This window comes from Carassius carassius, chromosome 37, assembly GCF_963082965.1.
Source record: "Carassius carassius chromosome 37, fCarCar2.1, whole genome shotgun sequence".
Lineage (NCBI taxonomy): Eukaryota > Metazoa > Chordata > Actinopteri > Cypriniformes > Cyprinidae > Carassius > Carassius carassius.
In genome coordinates this window covers 9,992,295-10,011,718 of record NC_081791.1, presented here as the reverse complement: position 1 = coordinate 10,011,718, position 19,424 = coordinate 9,992,295, and the positions used below count along the sequence as shown (strand labels likewise).

The 19,424-nt window shown below is 38.8% G+C and overlaps 1 protein-coding gene across 4 annotated transcripts in view; it reads left to right on the top strand.

Annotated features, from left to right (window-relative positions):
* Nucleotides 1-351: 351 nt before the first annotated feature.
* Nucleotides 352-19,424, top strand: part of LOC132117969 (extracellular sulfatase Sulf-2-like) — a 164,053-nt gene continuing 144,980 nt past the window's right edge. For 2 of the 4 annotated variants that reach the window (XM_059527389.1, XM_059527388.1), the window contains exon 1: nucleotides 352-713. The gene's annotated coding sequence lies outside the window, so the exon portion shown is untranslated. The remainder of the gene's footprint in view (nucleotides 714-19,424) is intronic. The other 2 variants (XM_059527390.1, XM_059527385.1) reach the window with 2 other exon arrangements.

Here is a 19,424-nt window from a genome sequence, read left to right as displayed (position 1 = left end):
GGAAGCACATTTGAATGTACGTGACACATCTGTCTGTACCAATATAAGTTGTTGTACTTTGAAGCTGCTTCTGACTCTATTAAGCCCAGAAGGTAGAAGCCACATGAATAACCATGAATACTGCACACCGAAGCCAAGCTTTCCCCTTTCACTCACTGAGTCCGCAAGCTCCGCCTGTGCTGCCCTATGTGAGTGTTTGTGTGTTCAGATTGGGTACCAGCAGGCAGAACAGCCTTTTTTTTTCAGTATCTCTCTTTCTTTGCCTCCCCCCTCCTCCTCGGTCGCCCGGCAATTGAGGGAGAATGTGAGTAAAGCAAAAGAGGCAGGCGTGTTTTAACAGATGGCTCTAGCCGTCCCCATTCAGCCAGCTCACTGCCTCTGGTAGCTACAACTCGAACAGAGAGAGAGAGAGAGAGAGCAAGGTAGTTCAGGAAATTGAAACCGCTTCTTTTTTTCACTCGTCTCTTTTAAAACTTTCCGTCCAGCCTCTCTCACTCTCACTTCTGTGTTGACAGTCACTTGAAAGTTTGACAAACTTCGTAGCAATGCGGTGACCACAGTGCAACAGGGTGCAGGAAGATAGATATCAGGACAGAAGAGGAAAAAAGTACACCGGGACACTGACACCCCTTCTCGGCTCACTGGTTTGGGGTCTCTGCCGCAGGACAGAAGGGGACAAACTGCCACCTGCCTCCCCTGCAGCTGTGTGTGAGGTAGGCTCCTGTGACATGCCCTATTCCCCCCACCACCTCTCTCTCTCTCTCGCTCCCTTTGCTCAGCTAATGTAACCGCACACTGGGAGTTCTGAAGAACAAGCGTAGTGAGGCGATTTGACGTTCCACCGTTGCGATTGCATGCTCTCCCTCCCTCTCCCTCTCAGTTCCCCCTTCACTTTCTCATTCTTAAAGAAGCAGTCTGCCTGTTGCCTTGGCTTACTGTACATACAGTGCATGTGCCATTTTTCTGTATGTACTGTATATGTGGGCTCATGGGTGTTGTTGTTATTATAAGTTCACTGACTGACTCTAGTGCTTCTGAAAAAAGGGAGGGTCAGAGTTACACCCTGTTCCCTCGACAGACACAGTCAGGGGAAACCTGCTCTTGATAAGTTTGAGACATCCCGAGTTCTCCTAGTGCCTCATGCTTTTTACCTGTCATCAAAGACACTGAGTGATATATATTTTAGTCAAAGGTTCAGCCTCAGCTGTTCATTCTTTATTTAGAATAATAGTCCGTCAAAACTGTGAAATAAAGGTGGAAATTATGTGGTAGCAAAATCTTGTAATAAAATCTTACTTAAAGCTGACAACTTTGGTCAAGACTGATTATCTCTCTGGGCATCCCCTCAACTTCATGAGGTGCGTCCTGGGACACTTTTTAAACATTGTCAAAGAGATTCGAATCTGTGTTTAACACTTATTGGCAGCTCACTGTCCACCCAGATCTGTCCCATTCAGTGTTTGTTTTTATTTGCATTGTTTTAAAATAAAACAAGTTTTCTAAGTAAACTTACATATATATAGGCAGTTTATATTCATCTACAAAAGTTATTGAAAAAAATTGGCATCAACTGTTGAATTAAAATTGTTATGGGAAATATATAAATTTAGTCTGTTTATTTATTTATTTATCCATCAAAAAGTGTAATAACTTGTTTGCAAAAGTATACACTACTATACATTTTTTTTATATAAGAAGTTCCATTTGTAGCAGATTTTCACACCAAAAAGTGTAATGAATAAACCTCAGGCTGAAGGAAAAGTAAATTCACGTCTATACAGGAGAAGAAGGTTCAACACGTCAGCAAAAAAAAAAAAAAAACCTTATATGAATGAAGCACAATTGTTAGTTTATCTAAAGTCATTTTTGCTTATTAGTATGGTTGAACTAGATCATCAAAGGTCAGCTGCAAAGCCATTAGTTAAAAAATGAGATTATTTACATTTGTGTTAACATATTTAATTATTGCAGGTTTGCGTCATATTCTAGTATATTATAGTTTGCATTTCACTCTTTTAATTCATTTTTTGTAAGTGGGATGAATTAATGCACATTCTCATTTAGTATAGAACTAGATAATGTTCACACAGTGCACACAACACTGCTGTACTTTCAATTTTTCTCAATATGGGAACAGTAGACTTGTCAGTCAATAAACGGAAAAACAAATAAGTGGTGTTAATTTTTTTTAAAAATAACTTAGATATTTTCTTGTAAATTAAAAAGTAATGCGTTACTTTACTAGCTACTTGAAAAAAGTAATCTGCGATACATCTAATGCGTTACCACCAACACTGCTTATTTGTTTATAACAATTAAAAAATACGAATGAAATAAAAATGCAATAGTTTTTTGGTGTGTTTTAGAGATTGTTTGTATTAAAAAAAAATAATAATAATTGTTCTAATATAAGACTGAATCAAAACTGTAATTTGAGTGAGTGATGTGACATACAGCCAACTATGGTGACCCATACTCAGAATCTGTGCTCTGCATTTAACCCATCCAAAGTGCACACACAGCAGTGAACACACACACACACACACATCCAGAGCAGTGGGCAGCCATTTATGCTGGTTTTGGTGGGCAGACTTTATGCTGGAGCAGTTGGGGGTTCAGTGCCTTGCTCAAGGGCATCTCAGTCAAAGTATTGCTGGCCCAAGACTCGAACCCACAATCTCAGGATTAAGAATCAAAGTCTCTAACCACTTGGCCACGACTTTGTGTGCTTAAGACTGATAAGTACGACTATATGACTTTCTAAAAATTCTTTGAAAAGCACTTCTCAGGGGTATCATTTGTTCAAGAATTGAACGATGCCTGTGTTTTACATTTGTTGTTACATGAAACTAGTAGGAATGACACAGTGAAAAAAAATGTATATGGCATGTATTGTCTTCATATTATTTCATGCCACCTAGTCTCTCTCATGAAATTCAATTCAGATAGCAATCTGGCAACTCAGCTAAATATAATTTATTTTTCCATTGCACTGCAGATTCTGAATAGCAGTGCAGGATAAGCCGCATATCTCATTTAATGCTATGATAAGGACTGCTTTAGATTATATCTAGCTAACAAGACTTGCTGAGCCAACAAAACCCACTTATTCATTTCTCTTTTTTTAAAGGAAGTGGAAGTAACTAAGGAAGCAGAGCCTCTGCTAAACTAACCATCATCTAATTTAGCTGTCGACTGATGATTTTAGTTTCTAATGAATGTACAAGTATGTTGGTTGAAGATTAGCATTCGCTTACAAGCGGTCTTTGATTAGTGTGTGTGTAGCAGCAGCAGTCTGAGAGGTGGTGTCTGCGTCTTTACTTTGGCTCTGAGATTTTGAGTGCCATGTTGATTTTGGGACTCTGACCGTGGTTAGCCTTCCATGGCCTAGCCAGTGTTTACACTGATTACTTGCATTTGGTTAGTAAATTCCCACGATTTTGACAGGTGGCAAAGCTAAACCAGGAGATTGGATGTTTTTGCTTGAGTTCTATCATACTTTCTTTGTCTCTCCTTCATTATCTCTCCTTTTCTGCTCTATTTCTCCTCTCCTCCTGCTGTTAACCTCCGTGAAGGGGGGTTCGAGGGCTGAAAGGAAGTTGCTGTGCTCACTCAAGGCTAATATTGTGGCCAATGTCAGTGGCAAGGAACCGTTTCATAGCTGATTGGCTCTGATGCCCAACTACCTTTCTGCCTTTCCCTTTATAGCACAAGGTTTTAAAGAAAGATAGCAGCAGTTTTTGTGGGCAGATGTTTGACTTCGGCTGCGGATGGTTTTGTGTTTATGAACTTCAGCTTATTACTCAAACTGATAACAAGGAGCCTGGGTAAGATAATTAAAGGTGTGGGTGTTTATGTATGTGTTTTTCTGTTGACATGAAGAGTCTAAATGAAGGGCTAAAGTGAACTAAGATTGGAAAACTGGGCTTTTTATATGAAGAAAATATATTGTCTAATGGCATTAGGCTTGCGCTCAAGCTGGGCCTTTAGGGACCTATGTAGATTTATTATATATAGACTGCATTGTGAATAAACAAAGCAGATTTCATCACTTAGGGAACAGTACAAAAAAATCATATTTGATAAACAAAGGGGATTTATGTGAATAAAGCCAAAGAGATTTTGTTGTTGTATTAAGGTCATTCATGTAACTGACCTCTGACCTTTCCAGTATCGTGAGACAACATGTGAAATACTGACACCCTCTTTTTACTCATTCTGTAAATGAGGTGTTTGCGGATCCACACAGAATCTTCCGTAGGCTGTTTATTGAATGCTTCTGAATCATTTCTTCTCATTATTCTGGTTTAGTGCTTTCACTATCGCTTTGTCATTTCTGATTTGGCTCATGATCTTCCTTGTCTGACTGTTTTCTGGTTTTGACCACACACTTTCTAGTGTTGTTGAGAGCCCCGTTCAACTAGCGTTTGCTCTGGACTGAAATCCTCTGTTGCTGGAAGTGGGGCACTGTGTCTAATTGCTGACACAAACACACTTACTGTAAAAAGGCCACCGACACCATCACGCGCACATTTTTGAGCAAGTGTGACCCTCAGAAATGTGTTGTAGATGCCAGTTTGCCCCTGTGAATGCAGCGTGAACAATCTATCTAGCATTTTTTCCTTTGACTTAATCGCCTCTGGCTCTTCAGTAAAGCTGCTTTGAAAGGATATATATTGTGAAAAGCATTACACACATAAACATGCAATATATTTTGTTAGAATGCAAAAACAAAATTGGCTTTTGGGTCAATGAAGAAATTCACAAAATGACACAAAATTGCCCCAAATTCCTCAGGCTCTCATGATGGTTATACTGCTTTGGCATTTTGACAGTATGCCTTGGAGAAACTATAATTTGTACTGCTTGCATTTAATATGTGATGCACCAATGTCAGCAGTTCAACATCTGCAGCAGGAAGCCATTAGCAACATGTTTATGCAGTGAAGATTTACAATCTACATGTGCAGACCTGCGCATGTGAAAGATTTCAGGAGATTCCAGCAAAGATTCATATATAATGCAACATATAATGTCTCATAAGTGTTTCGTAGCTAAAAGTGAGCAAAGCATAGCTGTGTACTGTAACACACTTATGTACTCAGAGCACACCTCAGCAGTGAACACTAACAGCAAAAACATCTTAAATATTTTAAGAGGGAAGACACACAATCAGGCTGACGCGAATGGACTTAAATAGGGATTGGAGGTCATCTGAGGGGAAGAATGAGGGCGTGAGTGTCAGAAACCGCCATAAAATCAAGAGATCTCTACAGATTGAAAGATGGAGAGAATTCCAAACATAGAGATGCTTAGAAAGGTACAAGTTCAGTATTTGTGAGTTTGATATCTGGATCTCTTGCCATTCTCATCAATCTCAGTTTACCATTTGGATTGTCTCAGAACCCACCACGGGTGCATAGTCTGAAATCTGTCATCTTGTTCAAGGGCGACTGGTTCCAGGAAAATGTTTTGGGCCAGTCACCTGAGCAATTATTATGCAACCAAGTTCCTCGGTTGCTTTAGTGGTGTGTAGTTCAACTGGTCTTATTAAAGGAATAGTTCACTCAAAAAAAAAAAAAAAAAATAGAAAATTCCTCAAACTCATCTACTTCTTGAATAGCCTGAGGGTATTTCTTCATCAGAACATATTTTGAAGAAGTATTGCATCACATCACATGGTCACCAATGGATCCTCTGCAATGAATGGGTGCTGTTTTTGGAGCTTGATTAAATTAATGCTAATAAAATAAAATAAAATAAAATATAATGCGGAGGACATTTTAAGCCCTGAAACTTGCAGGTGTTAATGATAAAAAAGACCTCTTATATGCCAATAGATCAAGGCAAATTTGTTTTGTCATGCCATGACCCCTTTAATATCTTGTGGAGAAAAAAGCTGTTTTTGTAAGAAACAAATCCATCATCAAGATGTTTTTAACTTCAAACTGTTGCTAAAACATGAGTCCACTATCCACAATATGGTTTTGAAGAATAAAAAAAATAAATTTAAAAAAATAAAAATAAAAACTAGATCTTGGATGGCCTGAGGGTGTGCACATTTTCTGAAAATGTAGTTTTTGGATGAACTATTCCTTTAAAAAAAAGAAGAAGAAAAAACTCAAATAAAATAAACTGAAATAAAGTATACAAAATAAAACTTTATATCTAAAATTAAAATGAAAACATAAAAATAAAAACGTATATAAAAAGCCTAATAAGATGATAAACAAAGGTAGCAGCATCAGTTAAAAATAGTAGTGTGCTGCTACATTACGCAATAAAGATAAAGCTTGCAAGACATTGCAGGGAATGTAGCTTAATCATGATTTACATAAAATATACGCCAGCATAACATATCTTATGATAGAAGCACAAAGATCTAATCATTTCTGCAGTCATGTGACGTTCCAAATCAGTAAACACTCGCCAGTACCCTCTTTATACATGGGCCGGCACAGCTTGCTGCCAGCTCTTGGGTTCGTCCAAGCAGAACAGATCAGGCTTGATCCAGGATTTCAACTTCCCAAAATAGACAATTTCCTGAGTTTTAGGAAATTGGAGTTATATTCATCTATGTATACACAAAGTGCGGAGGTGAGGGATGGTGCCCTCTGTTCTCTGTCTTCCTCAAGCCTTGTTCTGGAATTAAAGTGCACAGCATGTAGCTGGAACTCTGTATTCATGAGCTCTTCACCCCGTTACACTCTTTTTGCTAACAGCAGGAGTGTGTGGGGGTGTGTTGGATGTTTGCGTGTGTGCATGTGTCTAAAAGACCATATTTCCTATAAGCTTGTATGTGGGATTTAGGTTTCGACACACTTGCGGGCTTTGTGATAACCACAGCTTCAACCTGCTCTTTATTCAGAGCGTGATGATGTCACAAGGTGCTTTCCCCATTTTGTTAAGTGGAAATGAATGGATTTATTGAAAGGCACAGCTTTGGCTTCATTTTTTGTCTAGAAGTTTAAAGTGGTTTTATGTATTTATTAGTGCTGTCAAATGATTAATAGTGATTAATTGCATCAAAAAAAATTGTTTTACATAATAAATTATATTACATATATATTATGTATACATATATTATGTAAAATAAAACTTTTATTTTGGATGTGATTAATCGTGATCACTAGGTATGTTTAGATGCACAAATTTTAATCAATCCAATCCAATTTCAGATTTTGAAACTTCTGTTTATATGAACCCTAAATGCTGCAATCTGATTCACATATTCATTTGTATATTCATTACATGAACAAACTTTTAGCTTATGCAGAGTGTGCAGTGCTGTGTTCAGAACTGTCACCGGAGATACAGAGAGCATAAATATCATTATTGCCGGTTCAATAATGACATTGACAATGACAATATTTCACTTTTTTGAAAACTTCTACATGTAATGTTTATTTCTTATGCAAAGATGTTAGCCCATCATAACAAAGGGTGTTCACATTGAAGTCTAGAAGAGAGTTCCAACTGGTGGTCTAGAATGGGTAAACATGGCTTTTTATTTCCAAATTATGATAATAATAAAAAAAGATGCAGTTGACCCCCTTAATTTTCACATCTATTCAGGTGTTTACATGAAGGCTTTTCAGTCTGATAAATTACTGATGAATTAGTTAGTTGTAGCTACAGTTTTTAAAGGAATAGTTCACCCAAAAATTAGAATTTTCTTCTGTTGTTTCTGTTTGCAACAAGCTGAGGGTGAGACAAATTTTTCATTTTTGGGTGAACTGTCCCTTTAACGTAGTGTATTCTTAAAAATCAGTTGTGTTGCATTTGGCTAGATAGGGGTTATCTGTGGTTGTTTGAAGATTCTTGACGTTTAAATCTTTAAATTAATGTTACATTGTAAGCTCTTTAGATCAGTGCATTTGTTTCCAAGTTCTTTAAAACACCAGTACACAGACAGTTTTCTAAAGAACTGGAGAATAACAAAAAGTTCTCCAATGACATCAGACTGGTAAAGCCCTTTGGTCCTAATTTGAAGCTTTATATGTAAGAGTGTCTTTGAATTCTGTGTCTTTCTCTGTTTCTTTAGCGCTTTCTTTGAATGACAGCATGGTTGCCATTAGCAGGTCAACATAAATGTTTTCAAAATGGAACATCAGTCAGGGCTTGGCTTTATGCCCCCACTTACACACACACAGGAGCTCATACAGAAGGCCTGTTCCTTGTTTGTTGAAATATTCCATGCTTGCCACAGGTACGCAGGCATATAAAGTTCTCCAGCACTTCGCTCACTCTCCGCTCCTTATAAACACACACATACAGTACACTCTGTCCATGTGGAGAAATATGGGTTATTAGGTGCTTCCATTTCATTTGCCTCTCACATGTTTCCACTGGATTGTCCCCAGTACCTGCATCAATGTGCATACATACTTGTCTATATCAAGTGCTCGTCTTTGCATGTGCATTTCAATACATACACTCTTCCTCAGTCTGGCAGTGAGAGAAGGAGAGAGATCTGTCCTTGCCTTAAGAATCGAGTGGGATACACACATCAGCTGTTTGTCTTTGACCGTTTACTCCCTACTTCCTTTTTTTCCCAAATGTGTAATTTGTAATGTGCAAAATAAAGACAGAAAGGCTAGATGGATCAAATAATAGCATTTTATTTAATAAAAATAGATAGATTTTAATACATATACTGGGTACTTAAAATCTTCTGGTGTTTATAAAGAATGAAAAATTTATTAATTTTTATAGGAATCCATGGGATCTGGAATTTTGTGTGAGGAAGATTTTCCCCACAGAGATTTCGCAACTGGCTCAAGAGAAACTTGCCAACAATATATATATATATGTATATATATATATATATATTAGGGGTGTAACGGTACGTGTATTCGTACCGGACCGTTTCGGTACAGGGCTTTCGGTACGGTGCACGTGTGTACCGAATGACCGAATGCAATATTTGGCCTAAGGTTTTCAAAAGGCATCATGCGAGTATGAACATCACTACAACTAGGGAAAAAATGATGGTAATTCAAACGCAGCTCCCGTCGGCAGGGGCGTTGGACTGGGGGTAAAACCAGTACTGATTACCAGGGCCCTAGAGAGGGCCCTTGAAAAGTCTGGAATATATATTTTCAAGGGGGGGTGGGGGGGGGCATTAGGACTGCCTATGCATAGGGCCCGGGATCTTGTGCAAGCGCCCCCTGCCCGTCGGCATTTAAACAGACCTTTGCTCTTAATTCCGATCGATCAAAGCAATAACGAAATCTGAGCATGTCTAAAAACTGAAACTGTTGATGCTGCACTTTACACTTTGGAAAAGTTATATATATTTTTTTTAAATATGAGCAGGTCTACAAGCTGGGATTGGTAATGCTGCACTGTAATCATAGTTATTTATTTATATTTTTCATGATATTTTATTATATAATATTGGTTTGAGACTGAGAGTATTTTATGAAGTGGAGAACTTTGCAGCAGTATTTTATTTCTTATTCTTTTTTATTTTTATATATATTTTATTAAAAAGTATTTAAAAAAAGTGTAAACAAATTGTTTAAATAAGGTTATTGTAATAAACAACCTGCAGTTTAATGTTTGCATTTCTTTCCCTTACTGTACCGAAAATGAACTAAATCGTGACTTTAAAAAGGAGGTACGTACCGAACCGTGATTTTTCTATTCAGGATTATTGGTAGTGTAGTTCTTATATTTATTTTGAAATTAAAGATGAAATTGTGACGTGTCAGGGAATCTTCACAGTCACAGCCACCTCCATCATCACATTCACCTGTTCCCACTCACACCCGATCCCTGTCACCGGATTACTGATCACCCGCACCCGCAGCTGACAATAATCCCTGCAGCTGACAATAATCAAGTCAGCTACAAAGCCACTCTCACCACAGTGTTTCAGCGTCCATAAATCTATTACAGTGGGTGGCGGTAATAAACCAGTCAGTTAGGTTGCCAACCGCCAATAAACACCAAAAAAGAAGAAGAAGTTTCAGCGTCTGGTCTACCTTTCACCAACCCGAACTGTATCCTGACTCTGTGTACGTAACTGTGTTATTCTCATTCGTTGTTCTCCAAAGTTCCTGGTTCCCTCTCTCTGACGATCCTGTAATGATACTCTTCATTAGTCTTCAGCTAAGACCCATTAAACTGTGTCAATATTAAAGATTCTCATCTGCCATTTGCTCCTCCTATGGATTCGATCCATATTCAAATCTGTCAATAAATCATCTTGTTAATCCTCTTACCCGTCGTTTCTGGCTCGATTTGTGTCAGAAGACTGGACCGACACTGACACTTCCATGGATCATGCCGACGTTCTGCAGGAGCTGGTCAACCCTCTTTGTGCCTCTCTCATGCCAGCACCCAGCCCCCAATCTGCCTCTGCCAGTCCCATGGTTATGCCTGCTTCCTAAGGGGGGGGGGGGGGGGGGGCGCAGCTGGATGTGGTGGCTTCCTCCTTCAAGTGGCGCTGTATATAGAGATGCAGCCACAGAAATTCACCATAGAGCGCTCTAAGGTAGCATTCCCGATTTCTCTCCTTTCTGGTCATGCATTATCATGGGCAAAAGCAATATGGAATGCCAATAGCGTCATAATTAACTGCTATGAGGCTTTCACTAACCACTTCAAGGAGGTGTTAGGCTCCGCTACAAGAGAGCTCTCTGTTTCAGACCAGTTACTGCGGTTGCATCATGATGCCTCTTCCACCAACAACTACACCATGCAGTACCGAACTCTGGCGGCAGCTAGCGGATGGAATGAGGTAGCTCTTCTCAGCACCTACAGGCAAGGATTGGATTCCTCAAATGGCAATTTATGATGATTCTGTTGGATTGGAGAGCTTCATGCTAAAAGCCACTGGAAGGATCCAAGGTGGACGTCATCCTGGGACGCCCCCGGCTCATTCTCCATTCTCCAGAGATCATATGGGACTCCTGTATGGTTATTCGCTGGAGCGAATTGTCACCAACACTGCCTCACTGCACTTTCACGTCCACTCCAAATGCCACCAGCTTTCCAGATCGCTTCCACGCGTATTGAATGTCCTGAATCAAGTGTAATTCCCTCCATCCCATCTGATTACGTGGCATTCAAGGATGTCTTCAGTAAGCAAGCAGTCACCCGTCTACCACCTCATTGGCCATGGGACTGTGATATTGATCTGCTGCCTGGAAATAAACTACCTAAGGGTAAAGTTTACCCACTGTCCGCAAGGCTATGGAGGAGTAAGGAAGCTCTTAACCAGGAATTCTTCTGGCCACTATGAGTAACTTGTTATACCGTATGGCCTTGCCAAAGCCCCATCAATCTTCCAGGGATTTATGAACAAGGTGTTCCGGGAGTTATTCCACAATTTCGTGATCGTTTACATTGATGATATCCTCATCTACTCCCGGAACTCACCACCAGGTTAAGCAGGTCCTTCAGAGGCTTTGTCATTACCACCTTTACCTCAAACTGGAGAAGTGCGAGTTCCACCGCCCCACAGTACAGTTCCTCGGCTACATAATAGGCCAGAAGGGAATTAAGATGGACCAGTCATAATGCTGAATCTTTCCTTTTTGTCCAATAAACAAACCAGACAGTATAGTAAATTAAAACTTGAAAAATGGTGTGTATTGATGTCTTTCCATGGCTGAAACAAAATACCTTCTAGTGTTCATTCATGTTTATTTTGCACTATAACTAGTAAAGAGGAAGAGATGACTGGTTCACGTGCCACTTCAATTGAGGCGCTACAGTGATTTGTCATGTCATATAATGGTATATATTATTTGAATTTCGTACAAAATTCAAAAGTTGAGACTTAGTTTCATAAAAAAGGTAACCTGCTGTCTTATCTGTTGGCATGTTGTCATTTCCCTCATTGCTCCTCGACATATTTTTCACTACATGAGAACATGATGTGTAGCGTGCAGAGGTGGGTAGTAACGAGTTACATTTACTTCGTTACATTTACTTGAGTAATTTTTTGGGGTAACTAATACTTTTCGGAGTATATTTAAAGATGGGTACTTTATACTCTTACTTGAGTAAATTTTTGGGGAAAAATCTGTACTTTTACTTCGTTACTGTGGGCGACGCTCCTCTCGTTACTTTATCTTAATGCAATAAATGTTATAAATGCTTCAGTTTATTCCAAACGCGCCGTCTACTTTTCTCTGGACAATGAGCGATGCCCATTCGCGAATGATTCATTCTTTTGAGTCAATTCTGTTCAAAGGCTTGATCAAACCAATTGTCTAACGAGTGAATTGGTTCATGAATCAGTTTGAATGAGTCATTCAGTTCCCTGTCGCACGCACTGAGCGTCTGAAGTGGTTCACTCAGAGTTGTAACGTTTAAGAACATCAGCAGCGTTGAAAACGGGGCTATGGAACTGCACTGAATTGAAAGCAAATCTGCAAAGGCTATTATTTGCTAGCGATGGAGATCCTTATTAGATGAACACCGCGTGTGCTGTCTACTGTTTAACAGGTAATAACTTTGGCTATATTCGATTACAGTACACGATACCACTGTGACATTAGTTTGTTGTACGTGTGTGGCTTATAAGAGGGGAGTCAAGTTGAATGCAGCTTCCAAAAGACAAAAAATAGCCGATTAAGATTTTATTAATTTTAATACAATCACACCTGTGCGAGTAGGCTACGTTCAGCAAGTCATAACATCAGCTGCTAAATTCAGATCTGTGATTGCTTGTAGTGATGTCCGATTCGTGAACGAATTGTTCAATTTAACCGGCTCTTCTTAGTGAACCGGTCGAACTAGTTCACCAAATCGAAGTGAATCGTTTGAAACGGTTCACGTCTCCAATAAGCATTAATCCACAAATTACTTAAGATGTTAACTTTTTTAACGTGACTGACACTCCCTCTGAGTCAGAATAAACCAATATCCCGGAGTAATTCATTTACTCAAACAGTACACTGACTGAACTGCTGTGTAGACCGAACTGAAGATGAACACTGAGCCGAGCCAGATGACGAACGAACACGCCCACTGCTGGAGCAGTTCTCGTTCTCGAGTCAAGAGCCGGTTGCATCGGTTTTCGGATCACCAGTACACTGAACTGAGAATCTTTTCTGTCGGACGCGTCCGATTTGAGAACCGATGAGCTGATTCTCATTCTCGAGTCAAGAACCGGTTGCATCGGTTTTCGGATCACCAGTACACTGAACCGAAAACCGTTTCTTTCGGACGCGTCCGATTTGAGAACCGATGAACTGATGCTACTGCGCATGCGTGTAAAGTATTTCGGAAAGTTTGATAAAAGATCTATATACATTATTATTATTATTTATTTTTTAAGAAACAATAATTAAGAACTCTAAAGACTCGTTTAAGACCTATGTTTAATAGGAATAAGGGATGATTTATGAAATGTGTGTACTGTATTTATAGTTAATGATGACACATTCACAAATTGAGTTTGTAGTAAACAGAACATGAACACGAGTAGAGCAGCTATACTGAACTGCAGCACGTGCCGGTTAGAGTGATTCTCGTTCTCGAGTCAAGAACCGGTTGCATCGGTTTTCGGATCATCAGTACACTGAACCAAAACCGTTTCTTTCGGACGTGTCCGTTTTGAGAACAGAGGAGCTGATAAAACTGCGCATGCGTGATTCAGCGTGAAGCCGACTGACTCACACCGCGTCTGAACCGAACTGATTCTTTTGGTATTTGATTCTGAACTGATTCTGTGCTAATGTTATGAGCGCGGGTAAACCGAGGGCTTGAATGAAGGGGCAATCTGGCGAAACGTAAGTTCATTTAATAACAAATACATCGCAATGGTTTATGTATAGTGGTTTTTGCGCTGATGACACCTAATTTATTTACTTTATATCTTCAAGACTTAAATCCTCATATGCACATTATTGCTGTTACTGTATTTGGGTGCATTGTTGCAAAACTTAGTTGTAAACTTTTCATGATTATGAGGTTTTTAACTGACTGAAGTTATGATTACTGACTTTATATATTTGAATGTTTGATAGACGTGACGCCATTACGTCATCGCCAATGACGTCATTATGTCGAGCGTAAAAGAACCGGTGAACCGGTTTTTTCAACCGGTTTATTGAATCGAACCGTCCGAAAGAACCGGTTCGCGGAAAAGAATCGAACTTCCCATCACTAATTGCTTGCTGGCGCTGAGCCAGAGATAGATGTGTTTTTACAGTACTGCGCATTATAACCAATCACACATGATTCTTTTGAGCTTATTAAAGCATTGGCCAATCAGAGGCGTTCAGATGAGTCATCGCTAAAATGCCGGTGCTTCCTTCACTCGCTCACTGACTGAAGACCTCTTTCTGGCGAATTCTCTCGTCAGAAACAACAAAGTGCAGATGTGTGTACGAATCTTTAATTAAGATATTGATTTCACAGTGTTAACAGTTTCAGTGATTTTAATGGGAGTTTCTGAGAGTGATTGAAATCTAGACTGTCAGTGAAAATGATCTTTAATAATGTAAATGTTATTTGCTCTCTTTCTGAACAATGAAAGATTAGTAGCAATATTTATATCACATTAACTTTCAATGTTAAATTCAAATTTAATATAAAGTCAGTCGTATTAAAAATATGTTATGGCATGACACCTATATCTGTTACTTAAGTAAACAGACAGGGTTTTATAATAAATTACATAAATTGGAGTAAAGGCTGATGAAATATATACATTTATACACGCACACATACATTACATACATTTTATCTATATATCTAAATAAAAATAGGCTCAGTATATATGACCCAAAGTAACTAGAAACTAACTACTTGAGTAGATTTTTTATCCGATACTCTTTTACTCTTACTCAAGTAACTATTCAAGACTAGTACTTTTACTTTTACTTGAGTACAGTTTTTGGGTACTCTACCCACCTCTGGTAGCGTGAGAGCGCCATGAATTGTTGGACATAGCAACAGTAACTAAGGAGGCAGGTTTTTGTCAACTGTCCAATCACAATAAAGTATGCTAGAAAACCATGTAAAAATTGTCAAAGCATCTTAACAATGATACACCTATTGTTATCTGTACTAATGCTTTGATAAAAGCCCTTCTTTATCATGCCAAAACATATTTAATCTTGAGAGATTCGAGCAGTCGCTCACTTTCTTTTCTTTATTCTACCTGTCAAGGCTTTAAGCCACCTTGTCAAGTCAGTCTGCGCTTTCTCTCTCTCTCTCATTTCACACATCACTGCGTTCACTCGTCTCCCCGCTTATCTGCCCACCTCTTTATTGGCCCTCTATCCTGGCCTTTTCTCTTAACATGCCTACAATTTAGCTCGACCAATAAAACTACCTCACAATTAGATAAGCCTGACCTAATATAGCTTTATGAAGAGCTAAGGTAATTTAAGTCATTTTGTTTAATTCTGTTTAGTCACTCAGGGCTCCACTTCATTTACTTTCTCCAATTTTCTTCGAATTTGTGTGAAAGGCTAATTTTGTTGGTCATGAGGACTACATGTGAATGACAGAGGGTTAGTTCAATTTAACAGTGAAAAAGTGCTACAGAATTGAGCCAGAAAGACAAAAAAAAACAACAATGATGCTTCACTTCTACACTTCCATCGAGTCCATTCTCAATACCTCCATCACCATCTGGTATGCTGCTGCCAAGGACAAAGGCAGACTGCAACGTGTCATCTGCTCTGCTGAGAAGGTAATCGGATGCAACCTTCCATCTCTTCAGGACCTGAACACTTCCAGGACCCTGACGCGGGCGGTTAAGATTGTGGCTGACACTTCTCAACCTGGACACAAACTTTTTGAAGCACTCCCATCTGGAAGAAGACTGCTGTCCATCAGGACCAGGACCTTTCGATCCACAACTGTCCTTATCAACAATACCTATGACCCATCAGGGCTTCTTACTCACTCCCATTGACTTTACACTTGACTTAAAAGAAAAAAAACCCCACCATACACACGTGTTGTTTCACATGTGTTACATTAACACACACAAATCCGGCTGCAATATTCTTATATTCTCACATCCCAGACTGTAAACTTTGCACTGGCTCCTTGCTGCACATTTTACACAATGTTCAGGAATGTACAATTTAAGTTTAAACTGTGAACATTTGCTCTCCCCCACTTATATATTCTGCACAAATGTAGAGTTAATGTTCGTGTTTATTTTGTATTTTATCTTGCTGATTTTTTTTTTCTTCTCTCTGCTCTTATTGTATAGCTTGTACTTGTCTTATTTTAAAATTGCTTATCTCACTGTTCTGTCGTATGTTTTTGTTTTTCTTTTGTCAAGCACCAATTTACCAAGACAAATTCCTTGTACATGTGTATACATGTTCATTTGAGTGTGGGTTTACTTAACTATACATTTAACGTTTAAAATTTGACACTGATTAAAGTGTCAAAAAGAAGAGCGGTTCACACATCCAATGGCAAATGGCTAGTTGCATAGTCACACTCCCTCTTTTTCTTAAATTTCTTTTCACCTAAATCGAACCATCACTAAAGCTTTTCTGCATTTTTATACATCAGAATGATAGAACAGATTTCAGAAGCTCATATCTGATGCATGCAAGAAAAGGGCCTCCAAGTCAAATGTTTTAGGAGTTACTTACATTCAGAAAGTTTTTATGTTGTGGGCACACCACAAGCAAAATTATATTAACAAGAATTCATTTACAATGGATTCTATGGGGCAAGATGCCATTAAATCAAACTAATATAGCAGTCTCACCTCAGAAAGGATGCTAACTTTACAATTCTCAACATACATTTTTATACAGAATAAATAGTGTAATAATACTAATCTCATTTTAAAGCCTCCAGAATGTTTTTGTCCCATAGATTTCCATTCTAAGTACATTTCTGTATTTGTTTTTATGAACTTATGGACAAGTCAAAATTAATTAATTGGCATTCCACGGACATTGCCAATAGAGCTTAACTTGTATTGAGCCCAGAACATGCCTTTAAAGTGAAGTTGTGAGAATAATTTGTGATAAGATGATGATTAACGGGATTTAATTAAGCCAACATTGATTGGGCTGCATGAACCAATACATCACTGTGAAGCGACATTGAAAAGCCAATTAGAGTGGGAGTTTGAGGGAGAACTGGAGACATGAGGTGTGTAGTAATGTTTTGTTGACTGACTGTTTAGGCTGAAAAGTCACATACTAAATTTGAAATGAAGCTTCCAGAGAAGAACAATACATTCCACGTTCCAAGACTGAACACATAAGAAAACGTGACCAAACCTGCTGATTTTATGAAATATTTTTGAGTTCTCCCTTATTTGTTTCTGTTAACATTGCACTGCATGGATCATTTCAAAGAAGGACCATTATTTCAAGATTATGCAACTGGACTTAAGAACTGTTAATCATTGATTCCCACGCGAGTGAAAAAAAAAAAACACCTAATAAGCACCAGAGTACGTACACTCTCATCCAACTGAACTAAATATTTAACCGAATGGTACATTTGACTCATAGACTGCAAAATTAAATAAGAAGTGTGAAGTCTGTTGTTTAATTCCCAGTGAAGGCCGCATTTGACAGCAGTCTTGAGACTTGTGCTGTCTTGCCAAAGCCAGGTGGACCAAAGGACATACTGAATGTTTAAAGACAGAACTTCGCCAATAAATGCTCTCATTAATACTCTGAAGTGGCATTCAGAGAAGAAAGAGAATTGAAAATGAATGTGTAGCAGAAAGTGAGTGAGGATATTTTATCCACTGCAGGGACATGTAAATATAAACTGATGCAGCTGTCAAGTATTAGCGATATCTGACATGACGGAGCTGTAAGGGACTGTCGTAATCACGTTTAAAAGAACACCTCACGCATAGCGTTGTGTGTACACGTGTTTAGTGATGGGTCCTTGTTTACGTGTGAGAACATCAGGAAAAACAGAAACTGGGGACACATCTAAATCGAATGATGGTCTGTCTGTCAGGTTGTTAGTCTACTTTCTTAATGATTGTTGTTGGGATGTGAGTCTTCCCAAGAGATGCTATCGCATATGCGAACCAAATTTCCAACTTATTCTCTACAGCCAAATAAATTTCAAGCTCTAGGACAACTCCTGCTAGCATTTAGCGGGTTTATTGGAGCTCTTGTTGTGTTTATTACTCGGCATACAATGAAAAGGCAGCAGGTTTAATTCTCGAACGCTAAAGACTGTGGAAAACAGATAAAACACAAGAGCAGGAGATGAAAGTGAGCTCGTAATAAAAGAAAACAAAATGAATGCGCAGGGGTAAAAAGGGGAGCTTAATGATTGTGTTTGACTGACAGGGATTAGTGCTGTAAGCACAAGCGGTGTGATTTGGGTAATTACAGTAGTGCTTTCCTGCTAAGACTGACAGTTACCTTGACGCTCTAAAAGGAGTCCTTGAGGAGCTGCATGGGTGACTTGACACTCCAACAAAAATGGCTCGGAGGAAAACAGATCTGGTATCTACTCTTGCCCTGTTAATATCATCAAATTAAACAAGCGCTTCAGGAAAAAGTTGCAGAAAGCACATTGATCTTTCTCTCCCTCCACAGACGTCACTCAAATCTCCAGCCGTGGGGCGCATCACACATGCTTCTGTGAGCTAGAACTGAATTCTTGAAATTAAAACTGTATGTGCACCTTGTGATAACAGCTAAATTGACTAGACTTTCACATTTTCTGAGGAGCTTGTCCATACAAATCTTGCTTTCATGATGGTGTTGTGGAGGCCTGTCAGTAGGTTACTATGCAGATGCTAAGATGTGGCATGTTTGGACGCATTTGCAAAAGGAGTTCTGGGTGTTTAATAATGCATTGCTTGATGCCATTAAAGGGATAGTTCACCCCAAAATGAAAATTGTCATCAGTTACTCACTTTCATGTCCTTCCAAACCAATAAGCCTTTCTTTCATCTTTGAAACACATAAATATATTTTCAAGAAACTTGAGATTTTGGTCACTACATTACAAGTCCATTGCACAGCAGGGGCGCCCCCAAGGGGTGGCCCTCTGGCCACCCCGGTGGCCACCCCTAGGATTATTTGCAGTGGGTACTATTAATTTAAATGCAGAATGTAAATTCACAATAGTTTAAGAAGTGAAAAAAAGTGCAGCAGCTGCTGCAGCCACAGTTTTGCGTCTATGAGCAACATTAAAGTGTTTCGTTCCTGAATGAATCAACCGTTTAAATGATTCGGTTCAATCGCAATGACTCACTTATTAACAGTGACTCGCTGCCACCTATTGGCGGTTTTAATTTCACATTTTATGGAACCTTTTCATTTTTTAAATAATTTCAAACATCAGTTTTCAATGTTTTATCTTTAAAATATCAAAACATTATTTATTCATTTGTAACTGCAGGTTAAAGTATTCCATGTTCCACGGTGCTACATTAAACAGTGTGTAAAAATGATTGCATTTGCTTGGTAACAGCCCAAATGCAAGTATTT